At 38.4% G+C, this 22,064-nt stretch overlaps 1 protein-coding gene across 4 annotated transcripts in view; it reads left to right on the top strand.

Moving 5' to 3' along the window:
- The window catches only part of LOC131806341 (endothelial zinc finger protein induced by tumor necrosis factor alpha-like), a 115,652-nt gene that overhangs the window by 71,238 nt on the left and 22,350 nt on the right, over positions 1 to 22,064 (top strand). For all 4 annotated transcript variants that reach the window (XM_059130336.1, XM_059130335.1, XM_059130334.1 and 1 more), the window contains exon 2: positions 1,205 to 1,330. The gene's annotated coding sequence lies outside the window, so the exon portion shown is untranslated. The remainder of the gene's footprint in view (positions 1 to 1,204; positions 1,331 to 22,064) is intronic.

Raw genomic sequence — 22,064 nt, 5'->3', positions numbered from 1 at the left:
GAGCCTGTAGAAGGTATTTTATCTGTAGGTCCTCTTTAGAAGAATTTTTTCTAACTTTAGAAGACCCTCTTCTTGTGTTATCCATAAATCCTAAGTTTTCGAATTTTTCGAATACACCTGCATGTTCTTTTGTCTGTAGATGACCTACAGAAGATTATATTTTTGCTTAAGCCTGCCACAGAGTCCTACACGAATTTTAGACCCTTAAATGTCCTATTGAGGATCTTCTAACTGGGAGAGCTCTAGAGGTGCCCAATTTAGTAAAAGCCCTTATTAGCTGATGTATCTATGGAACCCCTCTAGAAGGTAGCATTTAAGGCTATGAAAGAAGCGGTCGTTCATTAAATTTCTTCAAATTGTTTTTGTTGTTCCTTTTATTAAATTTCTTTTACACAACAACAAATAATTCAAATTATCACCATGGGAAGAGGGTGATGCTGATTCCGATGATGATGATGATGATAACGACAAACACATTCGGATAATTACTTCGAGGCATGCTTAACGCTCAAGCAAAAGGCTATTTTTGGCAACCCAAAGAAAAAAAGCAACAACAACAAGATAATGCAGAATTAAAAATAAAACAACCATCGCAAAACAAAAACAAAATGGGCAAAACCACAACAACAACAACAAAGTGAATTATGCAACAGAATTCTCCCTCAAAATAAATATCAATTTGAAATTTCTTGTTGTTGTTGTTGTTTTTGTTGCTTACAACAAATAAGAACTGTAACGTGGTGGGGAGATGGTTAGTTGGTCATTCATCCCACCAGCCATCAAAGACTCGGGCATTCAAAACCGATTGTCATTAGCATTCGATTATTGAAATTATTTCACAATTAATATTTCCATTGATTTCATTTGAAATGCAAAATATGAATGGAATGTTTTTCATTTGTGAAGGTGATATGTGGTTGAGGGGGCGGGGGGAGGTATGGGGATACCCTGAAACGACCTGCCTGCAGTTTTGATTGCTTAAGATTATTTTGGCGCGTTTTTTTTCTGGTTCTTCACTTATTGTTATTTTTGTTTCTGTTTCTGTTTTTTCGTTTCAAAAATACCCACCCGTCTTTAAGTTATTTTTGTTGCTGTTTTTTTTTTTTTTTTCTTTTTTCGTTTATAAATAAGTCGATATGATTATTTTTGTTCCGGTTTCAATTCTCACAGTGCGGTTTTTTTTTTTTGTTTTATTTATTTACAGCGAAATTAAACAAGAACAACTGTGGAAATTATCATTCTTGGCCTGAAATTTCGAAAACAAAAATAAAAGGAAAAGAAATCGTAATTTCTTTCGGATCAATGGCAAAAGGATAAATTTTAGAAAGAGGTAAGTTGAATATACAAATATCCACCATTTACTTACAATTTTAGAAGCAAATATATAAAATATTCGAATTGTTTATATGGCGGGGCTGCATGGCAGAGCTCCTATGTAAAGTCTATAATAACAATTAAATAGCAGTAAGTTCGGCCGAACTTTGAATACCCTCCACCATTTGGAAAAAAAAAAATTTGGAAATTTTCAAAGAAATAAAATCCGTTAAAAATTCTGTTACAATCTTAACCAGTAAAGAAAGTCTTAAAGTCGGGCCGAGCCGGGCTTTGTGATACCCTACACCACTTGGCTAATTTAGTAGAGCTCCACATAACAATTAAAAGTTTTTATGGGAGAATTCAATCATACACGCCATTGATTATAATTATCACTTAAAGTTCCGAAGGACTAAATATGCCAAAGCATTTGTATCTTTTAAAATCCGAATTGTATAATTTGAAATCCGATAAAGATATATATGGGAGCTATATCCAAATCTGAACCGATCTTCACTAAATTTGGCATACTACCTTCTAGACTCAATTCGGTCGTATGTGCCAAATTCCATCCCATTTGGACAAATATTAAACGTTTGGTGCACAATAAAAAGCAAATCGGACGAAGTTATATATGGGAGCTATTTGCTAAATCTGAACCGATCTCGATAAAATTTGGCAAAGATATTTCTGAGCTGTATTTGATATATTTCCCCAAATATTGTTGTTACGGAGGGCATATTACGGCTGTGGGTAACAAATATAACAAATCGGATGAATAATATATATGGAAGCTATATCTATATCTGAACCGATCTTCACCAAATTTGACATATTAGCTTCTAGACTCAATTCGGTCGAAAATGCCAAATTTCATCCAATTTGGGCAAATTATAGACTTTTGGTGCACAATAAAAGGTAAATCGGACGAAGTTATTTATGGGAGCTATATCCAAATCGGGACCGATCTCGATAAAATTTGGCAAAGGCATTTCTGAGCTGTTTTTGATATATTTCCCTGAATATCGTTGTTACGGAGTGCATATTACGGCTGTGGGTAACAAATACAAAAAATCGGGTGAACAATATATATGGGAGCTATAGCTATATCTGAACCGATCTTCACCAAATTTGACATATTAGCTTCCAGACTCAATTCGGTCGTAAGTGCCAAATTTCATCCCATTTGGACAAATATTAGACGTTTGGTGCACAATACAAGGTAAATCGGACGAAGCTATATATGGGAGCTATATCCAAATCGGAACCGATCTCGATAAAATTTAGCAAATGTATTTCTGAGCTGTATTTGATATATTTCCCCAAATATTGTTGTTGCAGAGTGCATATTACGGCTGCGGAGGGCAAAAATAACAAATCGGATGAGCAATATATATGGGAGCTATAGCTATATCTGAACCGATTTCGATCAAATTTGGCATACTTATTTTCAGGTCTAATTTGGGTGTATATGCAAAATTTCATACAATTCTAGCTGGATATTACACGTTTGGTGCACAATAAAAAGCAAATCGGACGAAGATATATATGGGAGCTATATCTAAATTTTGACCGATTATCTCCAATTTCAATAGGGTTCGTCCTTGGACCAAACAAATGATCTGTGCAAAATTTCATCTGGATCGGGCAATAAATGCGACCTGTACTTTGTTTACAAAAATACATGGACAGACGGGCAGACGGACGGACAGACATGCATAAATCGACTCAGAATGTGATTCTATGCAGATCATCAAAAGGAACTATGGGTCTATCTCGTTTCCTTTTGCCTGTTACAAACAAATGTACAAAGACATAACACCCTGACCACCTTGTGGTGTAGGGTATAAAAAGCAGTAAATTCGGCCGGGCCGAACTTTGAATACCCTCCAACACTTGGAGAAAAATGAAAAAAAAAAAAATAAAATCCGTTAAAAATTCTGGAGAAATCTTAAAAATCCAGAAAATAGCCGTTATATTGGGGTCTATACGAAGACGTGGATCTGCAAAGGCAACTTTTGTCATAAGCCATTACAATATTCAAATACGAAACTTAAAAAAAAAATCCGGTGAAAAATTTAGCTTAAAAAATACGTAAAAAAAAACAAAAATACCGAATATAGGGAAAATACTAATATATGGGGGCTATACGAAGACCTGAACCTGCATAGACAATTTTCTGTCATAGGATGTAGTACCTATTAGGAACTTCAAATACGACATTTTAAACAATTTCGATGAATATTCCACCTAAAATCGTCAAAATATCGAATATAGGGAGGTACTAATATATGGGGCCTATACGAAGACCTGGATCTGCATAGACAATTTTCTGTCATAGGCTGTGGTATCCATTACGAACTTAAAATACCAAATTTGAAACATTTCCGGTGAATAATTTCGCTTAAATCACGAAATACCGATTAGGATAGGGAGGTACCAATTTATGGGGCTATACGAAGTCCTGGACCTGCATAGACAATTTTCCGCCACGAATGTAGTATCTATTATGAGATTCAAATACGAAATTTCAAACAATTTCGGTTAATATTCCTCCTAAAATCGTCAAAATAGGACCTGCATAGGCAATTTTCCGTCACAGGCTGTAGTACCAGTTATGAATTTTTATTACGAAATTTCAAACAATTTCGGTGAATAATGTCGCTAAAATCATCAAAACATCGAATAATGGGAGGTACCGTTATGTGGTGGCTATACGAAGACGTGGGTCTGCATACGCAATTTTTTGCCATAGGCTGCAGTACCAGTTACGAACTTTCATTGGGGGGGGGGGGGTCGTACCAGAAGGAGTGGACCGATATCGTCCACCTTCACAGCAGATTTTTTGTTAATAGAAATAATGGGAAGTGTAAAATATGAAGAGAGACGGATGCTTATTTCGGATTTTATAATCGTTTTGGTTATTCACAACTTTGACCCTTTGTGGGGGAGGTATCAGTAGGAATGTTCTGATACGTACCATCTTTGTGTGGATGGAAGTATTGAGATGCGCTAAGTCTGAATGGAATCGGATGTTAATTTCGCGTTTTTTTTTTTTTTTTTTTGGGTTTCAGGGATACTCAAATTTTTGACGTTTGTGGAGGAGGTACCAGAAGAAGTGGTCCGACATAATCCATTTTCACATCAGATCTTGGGTTAATAAAAATTATTGTGATGTGTGTAATATGAAGACAATCGGACTCCTACATCACATTTTATGAGAGTTATATTTATTCCAAATTTTCGCCTTTTGCGGGCGAGGTACTTGATGGAGTGGACCTATATTGTCCATTTTCACACCTGACCTAGCACCGATACAAATATTACGATTTGCACAGTTGGAGCAAAACCTGATTTTTATACCCTACACCACAAGCTGGTCAGGGTATTATGTCTTTGTGCATTTGTTTGTAACAGGCAAAAAGGAAACGAGATAGAACCATAGTTCCTTTTGATGATCTGCATAGAATCACATTCTGAGTCGATTTATGCATGTTCGTCCGTCCGTCCGTCTGTCCATGTATTTTTGTAAACAAAGTACAGTTCGCATTTATTGCCCTATCCAGATGAAATTTTGCACAAATCATTTGTTTGGCCCAAGGACGAACCCTATTGAAAATGGAGATAATCGGTCAAAATTTAGATATAGCTCCCATATATATCTTCGTCCGATTTGCCGATTTATTGTCCACCAAACGTGTAATATCGGCCCGAATAGTATGGAATTTTGCACATACAACCAAATTAGGCCTGAAAATAAGTATGCCAAATTTGATGGAAATCGGTTCAGATATAGCTATAGCTCCCATATATATTGTTCATCCGATTTGTTATTTTTGTCCTTCGCAAGCCGTAATATGCCCTCCGTAACAGCAATATTTGGGGATATATATCAAAAACAGCTCAGAAATATCTTTGCCAAATTTTATCGAGATCGGTTCAGATTTGGATATAGCTCCCTATATATAACTTCGTCCGATTTACCTTTGATTGTGCACCAAACGTCTAATATTTGTCCAAATGGGATGGAATTTGGCACATAGGATCGAATTTAGTCTAGAAGGTAGTTTGTCAAATTTGGTGAAGATCGGTTCAGATATAGCTATAGCTCCCACATATATACTGTTCATCCGATTTGTTGTATTTGTTACCCACAGCCGTAATATGCCCTCCGTAACAACAATATTTGGGGAAATATATCAAAAACAGTTCGGAAATATCTTTGCCAAATTTTATCGAGATCGGTTCAGATTTGGATATAGCTCCCATATATATCTTTATCGGATTTCAAATTAACTTTGCACCAAATGGGCAATACGAGTCCGAATTTAAAAGATACAAATGCTTCGGCATATTTAGTCCTTCGGAACTTTAAATTACGATTATAATCATGGCGTGTATGATTGAATTCTCCCATAAAAACTTTTAATTTTTATGCGGAGCTCTACTAAATTAGCAAAGTGGTGTAGGGTATCATAAAGTCGGCCCCGCCCGTCTTTAAGACTTTCTTTACTGGTTTTGTTATCGATAATGACAATTCCCTGTTGACTTCAGGTCTCATAACAGCCAGTCATCTGTATTTCTGGCTAGGAAAAACTTGTAATTTTACAACATTTCAAATTGTTTGACAAGAATAACAACAATGCGATTTTGAGAATTTCTAATTTTTTTTTTGCAAATTGGAAAACTTCTTCAACAAACTTTCCTGGTGAACGAGAGCCAGGCCAGGCCAAACAGCCAATCCAGTCGACATTTCTTACAAGTATTTGTTAATTTGTGAAATTTTTGTTTGGTTTGTTGGCCCAAAGATATGATCTCGTTTTGTGATCATAACTAAAAATATAAAACAACAACAACAGCAACAACATGCCAATAACAACAGCAATAACAACAACAACAAGATATTATTGTTTGCCACAAATTTTTGTTTTGGGTGAAAGTTGCAAGGCACTTGTCTGAACGAACGAACGAATGTTGGCGGCATGTCGGTATGATGTTGAAACTATGGCTATGGGTATTTGCCGCCGAAGCGGACCCTCCGCCCCTTTTTTAGGCATACCTCCATTGCCGTTTTATTTTTCTTTGGCTGGCTATCTGTCTGTCTGCAAAAAAAAAACCAAAAAAAAAAAAAAAAAACATGGACCTGCCATCGTCATTGCCATCTAATGAATTTATCGTGTTCCAACTTAGTTTGCAATAGTTTCTCTCGCTCTCTTTCAACGCCGCCATCGTCGGCTGCGAAATCGTTAATGTAACACAAAACTGTTTACAATTCCAGCCAATAGACACAACGCTAACGTTTTTGGTAAGACTTGGAGACTTGGAGAAAAAAATGGAAATAAAACATTAAAACAAAAATAAAAAATGATATGAAGAAGCCGGGAGGCAGACCGTCAAGTAGTCAAAACTTGAAACCAAAAAAAAAAAAAAAAAAAAAAAAAAAAACACTTGCAATTGGGGGTCTAACACAAACGGAAAACTCACAAAACGCTTAGTTTTCAGAGCGTTTTGCAACCATCTGATGCCGTGTTGCTAGTTTTCGTTACGATTGAATGCCAATTTTGAAATGAATACCCAGCAACCAGGGATGGGGTTTCAAAAATTTTTAAAAATAAATAGCAAAAGGGTTTCTCTCCACAGAATCTCAAATATGGTCTCCTATGCATGGAAGTCTTATAGGTGGTCTACTATTCCCAGAAGATCTTTTGGAGGTCTTCTAAGGAGGAGAAAACCCATAGGAGATCAGCTATTCACAGAAGACGTATAAAAGGCATCCTATCCCTGGAAACCCCGTTGAAGGTCTCTCAAATATCGTAGTAGGTCTCCTGTTCATAGAAAATCTATGGAAGATTTCCTAACCCTACACGACCTCTAGAAGTTCTCCCATCCATAGAAGACCTATGAAGGTCTCCTAATATTTAAAAAAAAAAAACTATTTAATGTCTCCTATACAAAAAATACCAGTAGAAGGCCTCCTATACACAGATGACCTGTTGAAGGTCTCCTGTCTCTTAAAGATCTGAAGAAAGTCTATTATCCATAGAAGACCTGAAGAAGGTTTCCAATCTCTAGCAGACCTGCTAAATGTCTTCTATCTCAAGAAGACCTGTTAAAGGTCTCCTATCTCTAAAAAACCTGTGGATGGCCTCCTACTCACAGAATACATTTTTAAAATTCTCCTATCTCTAAAAGACCTGTAGAAAGTCTCCTATCCATAGGAGACCTTCTGAAGGTCTTCTGTTACTTAAAGACCTAAAGAAGGTCTTCTATCTCTAGAAGGCCTGCAGAAGGTCTACTTACTATAGAACACATCATGTGGGTCTCCTGCTAAAGGTCTTCTATCTCTAGAAGACCTGCTAAAGGTCTTCTATCTCTAGAAGACCTGCTAAAGGTATCCTATCTCTAAAAACCTGTAGATGGCCTCCTACTCACAGAAGACCCTTTGAAAGTCTCCTATCTCTAAAAGACCTGTAGTAAGTCTCCTACCCATAGAAGACCTTCTGAAGTTCTTCTGTTTCTAGAAGACCTTAAGAAGGTCTTCTATCTCTAAAATACCTAAAGAAGGTCTTCTATCTCTAGAACACATCATGGAGGTCTCCTACCCTATATAAGCCTATAATATAAGCCTATAACAGATCTCCTTTCCATAGTAGACCTGTAGAAGGTCTCCTACATATATCTAGAAGACCTTTTGAAGGTGTGCTATCTCTAGAAGACCTGTTAAAGGCTTCCTAACCATAGAAGACCCGAATAAGGTTCCCTATCTCTAGAAGACCTCTGAAAGGTATCCTAACCATATAAGACCTGTAGGAGGCCTCCTGTCTCTGGAAAACCTGTTTAATTCGTCTACCTCTACAAGACATGTTGAAGTCTTCCTACCCATAGAAGACCTGCAGAAGGACTCTCATTAGAAAGCCTGTAGAAGGCCTCCTCTCTCCTATAGAAAGCCTATAATAGATCTCTTTTCCATAGTAGACCTGTAGAAGGTCTCCTACATATATCTAGAAGACCTTTTGAAGGTGTGTTATCTCTAGAAGACCTGTTGAAGGCTTCCTAACCATAGAAGACCCGAAAAAGGTTCCCTATCTCTAGAAGACTTCTGAAAGTTATCCTAACCATATAAGACCTGTAGAAGGTCTCCTGTCTCTGGAAAACCTGTTTAGTTCGTCTACCTCTACAAGACATGTTGAATTCTTCCCATACCCATAGAAGACCTGCAGAAGGACCCTAATCATAGAAAACCTGTAGGAGGCCTCCTCTCTCCTATAGAAAGCCTATAACAGATCTCCTTTCCATAGTAGACCTGTAAAAGGTCTCCTACATACATAGAAGATCTTTGGAAGGTGTGTTATCTCTAGAAGACCTGTTGAAGGCTTCCTAACCATAGAAGACCTTTTGAAGGTGTGCTATCTCTAGAAGACCCCTGAAAGGTATCCTACCCATATAAGACCTGTAGAAGGCCTCCTGTCTCTGGAAAACCTTTTCAATTCGTCTACCTCTACAAGTCATGTTGAAGTCTTCCTACCCCTAGAAGACCTGCTGAAGGATCCTAATCATAGAAAACCTGTAGAAGGCCTCCTCTCTCCTATAGAAAGCCTGTAACAGATCTCCTTTCCATAGAAGACCTGTAAAAGGTCTCCTACATATATCAGAAGGATCCTAATCATAGAAAACCTGTAGAAGGCCTCCTAACCATAGAAGACATCGTAGAGATGTCTCCAATCCATTGAAAGCCTATAACAGTTCTCCTTTCCATAGTAGACCTGCAGAAGGTCTCATATCTATAGAAAACCCGTTGAAGGCTTCCTATTCATAGAAAACCTGTTGTAGGTCCCTTAGCCATAGAAAAGCTTTTGAAGCACTGCTATCTCTAAAAGACCTGCAGAAGATCTCCTAGCCATAGAAGACCCGTAGAAGGCCTCCTAACCATAGAAGGCATCGTAGAGGCCTCCTAACAATAGGCGAAGATCTCCAAGTCATAGAAGGTCTTCTATCTCTAAAATACCTGTGGTAGATCTTCTATCGCTGGAAGACCTGTGGATAGGAAGCCTATCCACAGAAGACCTGTCGAAGGCCTCCTAACCATAGGAGATATTGTGGGGGTCTCCAATAAATGGAAGAGCTATTGAAGATGTCCTATCCATAGAAGAGCTATTGAAGATCTTCTATGCAGGCCGGTTGAAGGCTTTCTAACCATTGAAGACCTGAAGGAGGTCTCCAATCACTGGAAGGAAGGGGAAGATTTCCAAGTTATAGAAGGTTTTCTATCTCTAAAATACCTGTGGAAGGTCTTCTATCGCGGGAAGACCTGTGGATAGGAAGCCTATCCACAGAAGACCTATTAAAGGCCTCCTAACCATAGGAGACATCGTGGAGGTCTCCTATCAATGGAAGAGCTATTGAAGATCTCCAATGCATAGAAGAACTATTGAAGATCTTCTATGCAGGCCGATTGAAGGCTTTCTAACCATTGAAGACCTGAAAGAGGTCTCCTATCACCTCTAAAAGGTCTTCTAGGACATGTGTAAGGTCTCCTGCCTTTAGAAGACATGTAGAAGGCCTCTTAGCAATATTAAGCCTGCTAAAGTCTCCTGTCTCAAGAGCTGTAGCAGGCCTCCGAACCATAGAAGACCTCGTGGAAGAAGGCCCGTAAAAGGCCTCCTAATAATATAAGACCTGTAAAAGGTCTGCTGCCTCTAGAAGACCTCCTAGACACAGAAGACCTTGTGAAGATCTCTTATCCATAGAGCACCCATTGAAGATCTCCTATCCATAAAATAGCTATAGAAGGTCTGCTATTCATAGAAAACTGATTGGAGGTCTTCTAGCTGAAGAGGATCGGCTTAAGGTCTCCTACCCACGGAAGACCTGTTTAAATTTGACTATCCTCAAAGGATCTCGAGAAGATCGCCTAACTATAGAAGACCTATAGCAGGTCCTATCCATCCATAGCAGACTTATGGAAGCTCTCCTAAATATATAATGTTTTATTCTCTCTCTCTCCCTTTCTCTCTCTCTCCCTCTCTCTCTCTTCTGAATTAAAAAAAAAGAAAATATAAAAATTCTTATTTTTTCTACAATTTCCAACCCTGCCTCTAACGTGCCACCACCTCTACAGACACACAACACACACACTCTCCCCACCATGTGTGTATGTGCCTATGGTGTGGTAAAAGTGGGTGGAGTTTCCACCAGACAACAACAAGTACAACAACAACACCATGGAAAACAATATGTTGTTTCGTGTTACCAACAACACCAGTAGTAGTTATGGCCTAGTGACTGGCTGGGTGGCTATCTGATTGACAGACGACAACAACAACAAACAGCTTACACATGGCAGCAGCAGCAGCAGTACATCAAAGTGAAGACGCTTGTTTTGTTTTACGACAAGATCATCTTTCCATGAAAGAAACCGCCAGCCTAAACGCTTGCAAATCTGTTGATCTGTTTTGTTAGAAAAACGCCAAAGACAAGGACAATGTTAGCGGCGGTGCAGGTTGGCAGTTTTAGATTTCATTTTGGAGCGTTTTTTTTTGTTGAGGAAATATTCTAAATTTAATCGTTTTTATTTTTAGTCTAATTTCAACATTCGGTCGGGGCTTTACGCGGCGGCATAGAATATAGACAAATATTTTTCGCAAAGTTTGTGTTTTTTTCCTTGGAAGGAGACTTTTATCGATTCCGGCGTTTAAAAAGGAAACTAGACAAAAATCCTTCGGAATGTTTCGGATAATATCAAGAGAAGGTCGAATATTCTGAATTTGTTACCTTTAAAATCATAAAGGAGCTGAACGGGAAGTATAAGGTATTTTCTAGAAAAATATAAGAGTAAGAAGGTTTTCAATTAAGAAGTATAAGAGTCCTTCTAGAAAATTTTAGAAAACTTTCAAAGTTTTCTATGGTGGCATTTTATACCTTGTCACCAGTATAAGACATCGGTGATCTTCTCGAGATCCTTTGAGGATAGTCAAATTATAACAGGTCTTTCCTGGATAGGAGACCTTAAGCTGATCTTCTTCAGCTAGAAGACCTCCAATCAGTTTTCCATGAATAGCGGACCTTCTATAGTTATTTTATGGCTAGGAGATCTTCAATGGGTCCTCTATGGATAGGAGATCTTCACAAGGTCTTCTGTGGTTAGGAGGTCTTCTAGAGGCAGCTGATCTTTTACAGGTCTTATATTGTTAGGAGGCCTTTTACGGGCCTTCTTCGACGAGGTCTTCTATGGTTCGGAGGCCTTCTACAGGTCTAAGTCACCAGCATAAGACATCGGTGATCTTCGCGAGATCCTTTGAGGATAGTCAAATTATAACAGGTATTCCCTGGATAGGAGACCTTAAGCTCTTGTTCTTCAGCTAGAAGACCTCCAATCAGTTTTCCATGAATAGCGGACCTTCTATAGTTATTTTATGGCTAGGAGATCTTCAATGCGTCCTCTATGGATAGGAGATCTTCACAAGGTCTTCTGTGGTTAGGAGGTCTTCTAGGGGCAGCTGACCTTTTACAGACATCGGCGATCTTCTCGAGATCCATTGAGGATAGTCAAATTATAACAGGTCTTCCCTGGATAGGAGACCTTAAGCTGATCTTCTTCAGCTAGAAGACCTCCAATCAGTTTTCCATGAATAGCGGACCTTCTATAGTTATTTAATGGATAGGAGATCTTCAATGGGTCCTCTATGGATAGGAGATCTTCACAAGGTCTTCTGTGGTTAGGAGGTCTTCTAGAGGCAGCTGACCTTTTACAGGTCTTATATTGTTAGGAGGCCTTTCGACGAGGTCTTCTTCGACGAGGTCTTCTATGGTTCGGAGGCCTTCTACAGTCTAAGTCACCAGTATAAAACATCGGTGATCTTCTCGAGATCCTTTGAGGATAGTCAAATTATAACAGGTCTTCCCTGAATAGGAGACTTTAAGCTGATCTTCTTCAGCTAGAAGACCTCCAATCAGTTTTCCATGAATAGCGGATCTTCTATAGTTATTTTATGGCTAGGAGATCTTCAATGGGTCCTCTATGGATAGGAGATCTTCACAAGGTCTTTTGTGGTTAGGAGGTCTTCTAGAGGCAGCTGACCTTTTACAGGTCTTATATTGTTAAGAGGCCTTCTGCGACGAGGTCTTCTATGGTTCGGAGGCCTTCTACAGGTCTAGAGACAGGAGACTTTTATCAGGTGTTATATTTGAGGATAGTCAAATTATAACAGGTCTTCCCTGGATAGGAGACCTTAAGCTGATCTTCTTCAGCTAGAAGACCTCCAATCAATTTTCCATGAATAGCGGACCTTCTACAGTTATTTTATGGGTAGGAGATCTTCAATAGCTCTTCCATGGATAGGAGATCTCCACAATGTCTCCTATGGTTAGGAGGCCTTCAACAGGTCTTCTGTGGATAGGCATCCTATCACAGGTCTTCCAGCGATAGAAGACCTTCCACAGGTATTTTAGAGATAGAAGACCTTCTATGTCTTGGAAATCTTCCCCTTCCTTCCAGTGATTGGAGACCTCTTTCAGGTCTTCAATGGTTAGAAAGCCTTCAATCGCCCTGCATAGAAGATCTTCAATAGTTCTTCTATGGATAGGATATCTTCAATAGCTCTTCCATGGATAGGAGACCTTCACGATGTCTCCTATGGTTAGGAGGGTCTTCAACAGGTCTTCTGTGGAGAATTGAGTTTTAAAACAGCAAAGCAAAAAGACTTTCCATGGGAGAAAATGGCCTATTTTAAAGTGTCCGTATCAGTAGTATAAGACATATTTAGAGATTCTCTTCAGCGGTATAAGACATCTGAATATTTTCACGGAAAGAGTGGAAGACCTCCAAGGTCTTAAGCTAAGGAAGAAAATGACAAATCTTAAGTGTTCTATAATCACGTATAAGAAATTTTTGGCCTTCGACCTATGACTTTCTCAGAGGACTAGAAAAACTCCTAAAGAATGAAGGCTCAATAGTCTGCAAGATGAAATGGTATTCTAGAGAACCTGAAGCCGGAAATTGTAAGTTATAAATATAAGTGATATGAAAACTTTAGAAGCGAAAAGAGGAACGCAACCTCTCTGTTCGGGTGTAGTTTCAAATCTAGCCGAACCAATAAAAAAGGCGAAGAAGAGAAAGGCATCAATTTTAATGGAGTATCAATTCAAGTCTCTTTGGCTCGAAGAACAAATCTTGAGAAAAGAAATGTTCAACTATTGACAAAAGGACAAGTAAAACAGCTGTAAGTTCGGCCGGGCCGTTCTCTGAATATCCTCCACCATTTGGAACAAATTTAAAAAAAAAAAATAAAATCCGTTAAAAATGCTGTCAAAATCGAAAAAATACCGAATGTAGCCGTTATATGAGGGTATATAAGTCAACGTGGACCTGCATAGGCAACCTTTGTCATAAACCATTTCAATATTCAAATGCGAAACTTGAAAAAAATCGGTGAATAATGTAGCTCATACGGAATAAAAGGAGGAACCACTATATGGAGGGTATACGAAGACGTGAACCTGCATAGACAATTTTCTCTCTTAGGCTGTAGTATCCATTACGAACTTTAACTACCAAATTATCTTTTGTATCCATTACAAACCTCAAATACCAAATTTGAAACAATTCCGGTGAATAATGTCGCTTAAATCACCAAAATACCTAATATCGGGAGGTACCATTATATAGGGGGGCTATACCAAAACGTGAGCCTACATAACCCATTTTAAATACCAAAAGTCCTGCAGACATAATAAACATTTAAAAAAAATTTCATCGACCTATTTCATTTCGTTCGCAAGCTAGAGTGATTTCCACAGTCGGATAGACGGACGGACAGCGCTAAATCGACATAGAATTTTTTCCGATCAAGAATATACATACTTTGTGGGGTCTAAAATGTATATTTCGAGGTGTTACAAACGGAATGACACACTTAATATACCCTCCAAACTTTGGTGGAGGGTATAATAACCCGCTGTTCACGGCTTCAGATTTAGTGACAAATGTAAAAAGTTAGAAAAAATCCGTCGATTTTGCCGACGGATGTACTTCCCCCACCTATATTGTGATGGTACCGAAAGAGTGGGCCAATATATTCCATTTCGTATCTGACCTATGTCAGATATAAATATTACAACGTGCCAGATTTGGACCATTTATGCCCTCAGCCATATGGCTAAAGTAGGGAATATATTATTTGATACGGCGAAAACGTGACTCATCGAAATAAAGGCGTTAGAAACTAGGTCTCTTTGGACCAAATCCGTTTCAGGATATTTGGAGTCGATCTAGTGATGTCCATCCGTTCGTCTGTCTATCTGGCTGGTGCGCACGATAACTCTCGAAGGTAGTATCCAACATAGTCCAAATTTGGTGCATCGTAAAATTATTATCAAACTTAGATCGAGTTCGAAGATGGACAATATCGATTCCCTCCTTCTGAAATCTCCCCCACAAAAGGTCTAAATTTTCAAAGAAAATATTTTACTGCACAGAAAGAGAAAGGATCATCCGATTTTGTTCCAACTTTGCAAATCCCAATATTTGCATAAATGCTAGGTCAGGTGCGAAAATGGACAATGTCGGGCCACTCAATCAGGTACAACACACCCCCCCAACAAAGGTTCAAAATTTGGAATAATTATAGATCTTACAAAATGTGATGTAAGAGTCCGATTGTCTTCAAATTACACACATCATAACATTTTTTAACCCAATTTCTAGTGTGAAGGTGGAATATATCGGTCCACTGCTTCTGGTACCTCCCCCACAAAGGGTCGAAATTTTGAATATTCATGAAGCTCAGAAAACACGAAATTAACATCCGATTCAACTCAGCTTTGCCACATCGTAATATCTCTATCAACACAAGGTCTATTATAAAGATGGTAGAGATCGGACCACTCTTTCTGGTACCTTCCCCACAAAGGGTCAAAATTTTGAACAAACAAAACGATCATAAAAATCCAAAATAAGCATCTGGTTCTCCCCAGGTCTGCTGTGAAGATGGTCCACGCCTTCTGGTACCTCCCCACAATGGATTAAAATTTTGAATATCCATAAAGTTCATAAAACACCAAATTAACATCCGATTCCATTCATACTTGGCACATCACAATATTTCCATCAACACAAGATCTGTTATAAAGATGGTACAGATCAGACTATTCCTTCTGGTACCTCCTACACAAAGTGTCAAAATTTTGAATAACCAAAACGATCATAAAATCCAAAATAAGCATCTGGTTCTCTTCATATTTCGCATATACCACTTTTTCTACTTACACAAGATCTGCTGTGAAGATCGGATATATCGGTCCACTCCTTCTGGTACCTCCCCCACAAAGGGTCAACATTTTGAATATCCATAAAGTTCATAAAACACCAAATTAACATCCGATTCCGTTCCGGCTTGGCACATCTCGGAATTTCCATCAACAAAAGATCTGTTATAAAGATGGTAGAGATCGGAAAATTTCCTTCTGGTACCTCCCACACCAAGATTCAAAATTTTGAATAACCAAAACGATCATAAAAATCCGAAATAAGCATACATCCCATTATTTCCACTAACACAACATCTGCTATGAAGATCAGATATATCGGTCCATTTCTTCCGGTACCTCCCCACAAAGGGTCGAAATTTTTAATATCCATAAAGCTCATAAAACACCAAATTAACATCCGATTCCGTTCAGACTTGGCACATCTCAATATTTCCATCAACACAAGATCTGTTATAAAGATGGTAGAGATCGGACCATTCCTTCTGAAACCTCCCCCACAAAGGGTCAACATTTTGACTAACCAAAACGATCATAAAATCCGAAATAAGCATCCGGTTCTATTCATATTTCAAACATCCCATTTTTTTTTTCTAACACAAGATCTGCTGTGAAGATGAAATATATGGGTCTACTCCTTCTGGTACCTCCCCAACAATGGATTAAAATTTTGAATGTCCATGGAGCTCATAAGACGCCAAATTAACATCCGATTCCGTTGAGACTTGTCACATCTCCATATTTCCATCAACAAAAGATCTGTTATAAAGATGGTAGAGATCGGACCATTCCTTCTGTTACTTCCCCCACAAAGGGACAAAATTTTGAATAACCCAAACGATCATAAAATCCGAAAAAAAGCATCGGGTTCTCTTCATATTTCACACATCCCATTATTTCCTCTAACACAAGATATTCTGTGATGATGGGATATATCGGCCCACTTCTTCTGGTATTTTCCTCACAAAGGGACAAAATTTGGAGTAAACATGAAGCTCATAAAACGCAAAATTAACATCCGATTCCATTCAGACTTGGCACATCTCAATATTTCCATCAACATAAGATCTGTTATAAAGATGGCAGAGATCGGACCATTTCTTCTAGGTTTCATAGGTTTCAAGATTTTGATGAACAAAATGTTCGAAGAACCAACTCTCTTCAAATTACACACATAAAAACATTTTTGCTAACACAAGATCTGTTGGGAAGATGATATATATGTGCGGACCACTCCTGGTACTGGTAATCAAACTTTGCCTAGTTTTAGCCAGCCAATTTTTTTTATCTATTCTAAGATTGAATACGGAATAATGAAGGTTCAGTCGCTAGTCGCTTTATTCCAGCGGTCTTGGCTACCTATTGAAAGCATCAATATGTACAGGGTTGTCCATATTCGACGGATCCATTTGGCAACGCCATAACTTTTGACAGAGATGTCACATCGCTTAATGACATACCGCGTTTGAAGCGTCAGTCCAAGCAGATTTTTACCATGAACCAATACACGCCACGCGAAGTAGTTGAAATTTACATTCAACAGAAGAAGTCAATTGTGAAAACTCAACGTGCTTTTAAAACATTAAACAAGTAAAAAAGCTGTAAGTTCGGCCGGGCCGAACTTTTAATACCCTCCACCATTTGGTACAAATTTGACAATTTCAAAAAAAAAAAAAAAAAAAAAATTAAAATCCGTTAAAAATTCTGTTAAAATCTTAAAAATACCGAATGCCTATACGACTACGTGGACCTGCATAGGCACATTTTGTCATAAGTTATTACAATATTTAAATGCGAAACTTGAAGAAAAATCTGTTTATAATGTAGCTAAAATCATCAAAACACCGAATATAGGGGGTACCGTTATATGGGGGCTATACGAAGACGTGGACCTGCACAGACAATTTTCTGGCATGGGCTGAAGTATCCATTACGAATTTCACATGCGAAATTTGCTAAAATCATCAAAATACTGAATATCGGGGGGTACGGTATATGGGGGCTATACGAAGACGTCGACCTACATGGCCCATTTTCTGTTTTATGCTGCAGTATCTATTACGAACTTTAAATACCAACTTTGGAACGATTCCGTTAAATAATGTCGCTAAAATCATCAAAAATACCGAATATCGGGAGTTACCGTTATATAGGGGCTATACGAAGACGTGGACCTACACAGATTATTTTCTGTCTTAGGCTGTAGTATCCATTACGAACTTCCAATACCAAATTTGAAACAATTCCGGTGAATAATGTCGCTAAAATCATCAAAATATCGAATATCGAGAGGTACCGTTATATGGGGGCTATATGAAAACGTGTACCCACATGGCCCATTTACGAACTTAACCTGCCTACTGGCAAAATATACATGTGTGCAAAATTTTAGCCTTCTATCTCAATTTGTTCGAAAGATAGCGTGATTACAACAGACAGACAGACGGAGAGACAGACAGACAGACGGACAGACAGACAGACAGACAGACGGACATGGCTAAATCGTCTTAGAATTTTACGCTGATCAAGAATATATATACTTTGTTGGGTCTGACATGAGTATTTCGAGGAGTTACAAACGGAATGACAAAATTAATATACCCTCCATAGTATGGTGGAGGGTATAAAAATGTGAGAAGTGCGCCTTCTAAGAACACCATTAAGCGTTTATACGAAAAATTTTCGACTGGTAAGGCTCTTTCTAATCCGAAGAGGCCATATAAAAGTCGACCAAGGCGATCGGCCGAGAATATCGCTGCCGTACGAGCCAGTGTTGAGAGGTCCCCAAGAACATCCCAAAAACGTCGTTCTCAGCAGTTGGGCATGGCTCGGTCCACTTTACAACGGATTATTCGCATTGATTTGCATTTGTTCCCGTACAAAATTCAATTGACGCAAATAATGTTGCCTGCGGACAAGCCTCGTCGATTGGAATGGGCCAAAAGGGCCCAAAGGTTCGTCGAATATGGGCAACCCTATATATTCTAAGATTGAATACGGAATAATGACGGTTCAGCTAGTCGCTTTATTCATACCGATATCGGTATGTGTTGGTCATAACCATTATTGTAGGCGACTGAAAATGGATAGTTTTAGAATTTTGTAATAGTCCGATTTCCGAGCTGCTCAACGACACTCAAATTCGCGGCTCTCAATTCAAGGTGTTTCGCACACATACTATAAATTTTAGTTTTCCGATATATAACAACGATTTTTTTCCTTGACAAATTATTTAGCTCGTGCCTCGTCGCTCGTAGATAAATATAAGACCTCTAACACGTGCCACCACTGCCCGCCTTGAAAGCAAACAAAACAAAAAAATACTTAAATGTTTCCAGATGTGTGCATTACTTTTTCCTACGTCTTTCTCTTTTTTGATTTTGGTCAGTCATAAATCTCTCCGAATGAAGAATATCGAGCGCCAAGCTATACGATTTGTAGTTAAAAATCAATTTAAACAAATAAATAAGTACCCACATAAAATTCAAGTGATTTCCGTCTCCCTTTTGACACCCAGTGCCCTGCCATAGAGTGTATGGGTAAATATGTTGTTGTCATCGTTTCTTTCTTCTTTTTTTTTTGGCAATTGCCGGTAAATTACCATCCAAGGTCGTTGAGTTCTGTTATCAAAATGCTTTTGTTGGCGCAAAAAAAAACTTTCTATTTTCTTTGATCGCAATTTGATGGGTTGACGGCAGAGAAACTGAGAGATAGAGAGACAGAGAGAGAAAGAGAGAGCGAGAAATTATAAGACGTGTAATCAATTCGAAGTATATATCAGATAAATACTCGCATATATTCCACAGATGGCTATAACTTATTCTTGTATTGGAAGGAGCCAAGATTTTTTTAGTAGTCCTCTGAGGATATGAGAGGATTCTTACACTTTTACTCTTTTGAAATTCCTACGAGATGCTTCGTTATAATTAGAAGACCTGAATAGCCTAGAATGCTGTGGTGAATATGTCTAATGTTATGTTTGTCCGAACGGTTTCACGCCCTTCTATAAACCCCTAATTTGTATACGAAAGTCCTCCACAAGACCAGATGGTCTCATTCCTCTCTAGAGACTACAACATGAGAAAGCCAACGCCATTTTGAAGTCAGGTAATGCTTGTCTCGATCTCCATTATTTCATTCAAAACATTTTGATAACATCAGGATTTCTTACTGTCTGAAAAGCATGGGAAATTTGCCATCATAAGAAATTTTTTACCGAAGACATCCACCCGAAGTCTTTCGCCAGCGATGTGAGTAGGTAAGATATGGGGGTTCGATCACAAAACAATTTAAGTAGTTTACGACATTGTCGATAGGAATGCTGTGATCAACACAGCCTAAACACAAAACTCGATGCCAGTGAATTTTCGTACCAAAATTGTGTTTTGAGTACAGCCATACATCAGCTAGACCAGGTGATTAATTCCGATCTCGATATCTCGAGCTTCATGATTCCATTTAAGACTTTCCTACAACACAAGGCAGTCATACTGCATGGATAGCATGAAAAATTTATCACCATAGGAAATTTGTCACCAGAGGTATGTATCTGGCCTTTCAACACCGCTGTGAGTAGGTAAGATATGGGGGTTCAATAAAAAAAAACATTTTAAGTAGTTCAAAAGTCCTCTGCAAGGCCAAGTGTCTCATTTCTCACGTGAGACTTCAACACCGGAAGAGTTCAAAGTCAGAAAATGCTCTTCTCGATCTTCATCATTCCATTTTACAACATTCCAACTATCCAACAACAACTTTCTTACAATACCAGGTATTCATACTGCTGGGATGGCATGGAAAGTTTGTCACCATAAGAAATTTGTCACCAGAGATACGTCACAATGCTGAGACCTTTTACCACCGCTGTGAGTAAGTAAGATATGGGGGTCCGATAAAAATACAATTTAAATCGTTCATTGCATTGTCGTTCACAGCATCTCGTTGTCAGTGAAGCCACGAATCCGACTACCAATATTGTATTTCGGACACCCACCACACAACAGTGTTGCCAACTTTTATTTTTTATAACAAAAATTAGGCAAAGAATTAGGTGTCTTCAAGGAAGTCAATGCGGATAATGTTGATCACAGTAAGGATTTGACTCGCTATGAATATTTTCCAGTATTGTGTGCATCTTTGTATTTTGACCCGTCGTTGGGGGAGGTACCAGAAGCAGTGGACCGATATATCCCATTATCACAGCAGGTCTGTGTTAGTACTAACAATGGGATATGTTAAATATGAAGAGAACCGGATGCCTATTTCGGATTTTAAATTAGTTGTGGTTATTCAAAATATTGACCCATTTATTTTATATCAGATCTTATGCCGATAGAAATATTGAGATGTGCCAAGTCTGAATGGAATTGGATGTTAATTTCGCTTTTAATGAGCTTCATTGATATATAACATTTTGGCCAGAAAGAGTGGACTGATATAGTCCATCTCCACAGCAAATCTTGCGTTGGTAATAATAATGGAATGTGTGAAATATAAAGGGCACCGGATGTTTATTTCGGATTTTATAATAGTTTTGGTTGTTCAAAACATTGACTCTTTGTGAGGGAGGTACCAGAAGGAATAGTTCGATTTCGACTATATTTATATCAGATCTTGTGCCGATAGAAATATTGAAATATGCCAAGTCTGAATGGACTTGGATGTTAATTTCGCTTTAAATGAGCTTCATTGATATTCAAAATTTTGGCCATTTGTGGGGGAGATACCAGAAAGAGTGGGCCGATTTAGTCCATCTCCACAGCAAATCTTGCGTTGGTAATAATAATGGGATGTGTGAAATATGAATAGAACCGGATGCTTATTACGGATTTTATGATCGTTTTGGTTATTCAAAAAATTTACCCTTTGTTGGGGTGGGTTCTTGATGGAGTAGACCGACATTGTGCATTTTTGCACCTGCCCTAGCACTGACGCAAATATTGCTATTTGCAAAGTTGGGGCAATATCGGATTATCGTTTCTTTTTCTGTGCAGAAAATATTTTTTTTTTTTTTTTTTTGAAAATTTCGACCATTTGTGTGGGAGGTACCGGAAGGAGTGGATCGGTATATTCCATCTTAACACCAGAACTTGGGTTAGTAAAAATATTGGGATTTGTGAAATTTGAAGACAATCGGACTTTTACATCACATTTTATAAGAGTGGTAAGTATTCAAAATTTTGGCCTTTTGTGGGGGGAGGGGTTGGTACCAGAAGAAATGAACCGATATTGCCCATCTCCGAACTCAATCTATGTATGATAATAATATTACGATGTACCAAGTTTGAACCAAATCGGATGCTCCCTTCGAGAGTTATCGTACGCACCAGCCAAACAGACGGACGGACATCGCTAGATCGACTCCAAATTTCATGAAACGGATTTGGTCCAAAGACACCTAGAGTCAAACATCATTATTCCGATGAGGTACGTTTTGGCCGTATCAAGTGCCTAGTGCCTCTAGCAAATATGGCTGAGGGCTTAAAACCTCT

This window comes from Musca domestica, unplaced genomic scaffold (assembly GCF_030504385.1).
Source record: "Musca domestica strain aabys unplaced genomic scaffold, Musca_domestica.polishedcontigs.V.1.1 73, whole genome shotgun sequence".
Taxonomy (NCBI): Eukaryota; Metazoa; Arthropoda; class Insecta; order Diptera; family Muscidae; genus Musca; species Musca domestica.
This window is presented reverse-complemented; position numbering and strand designations above follow the sequence as displayed.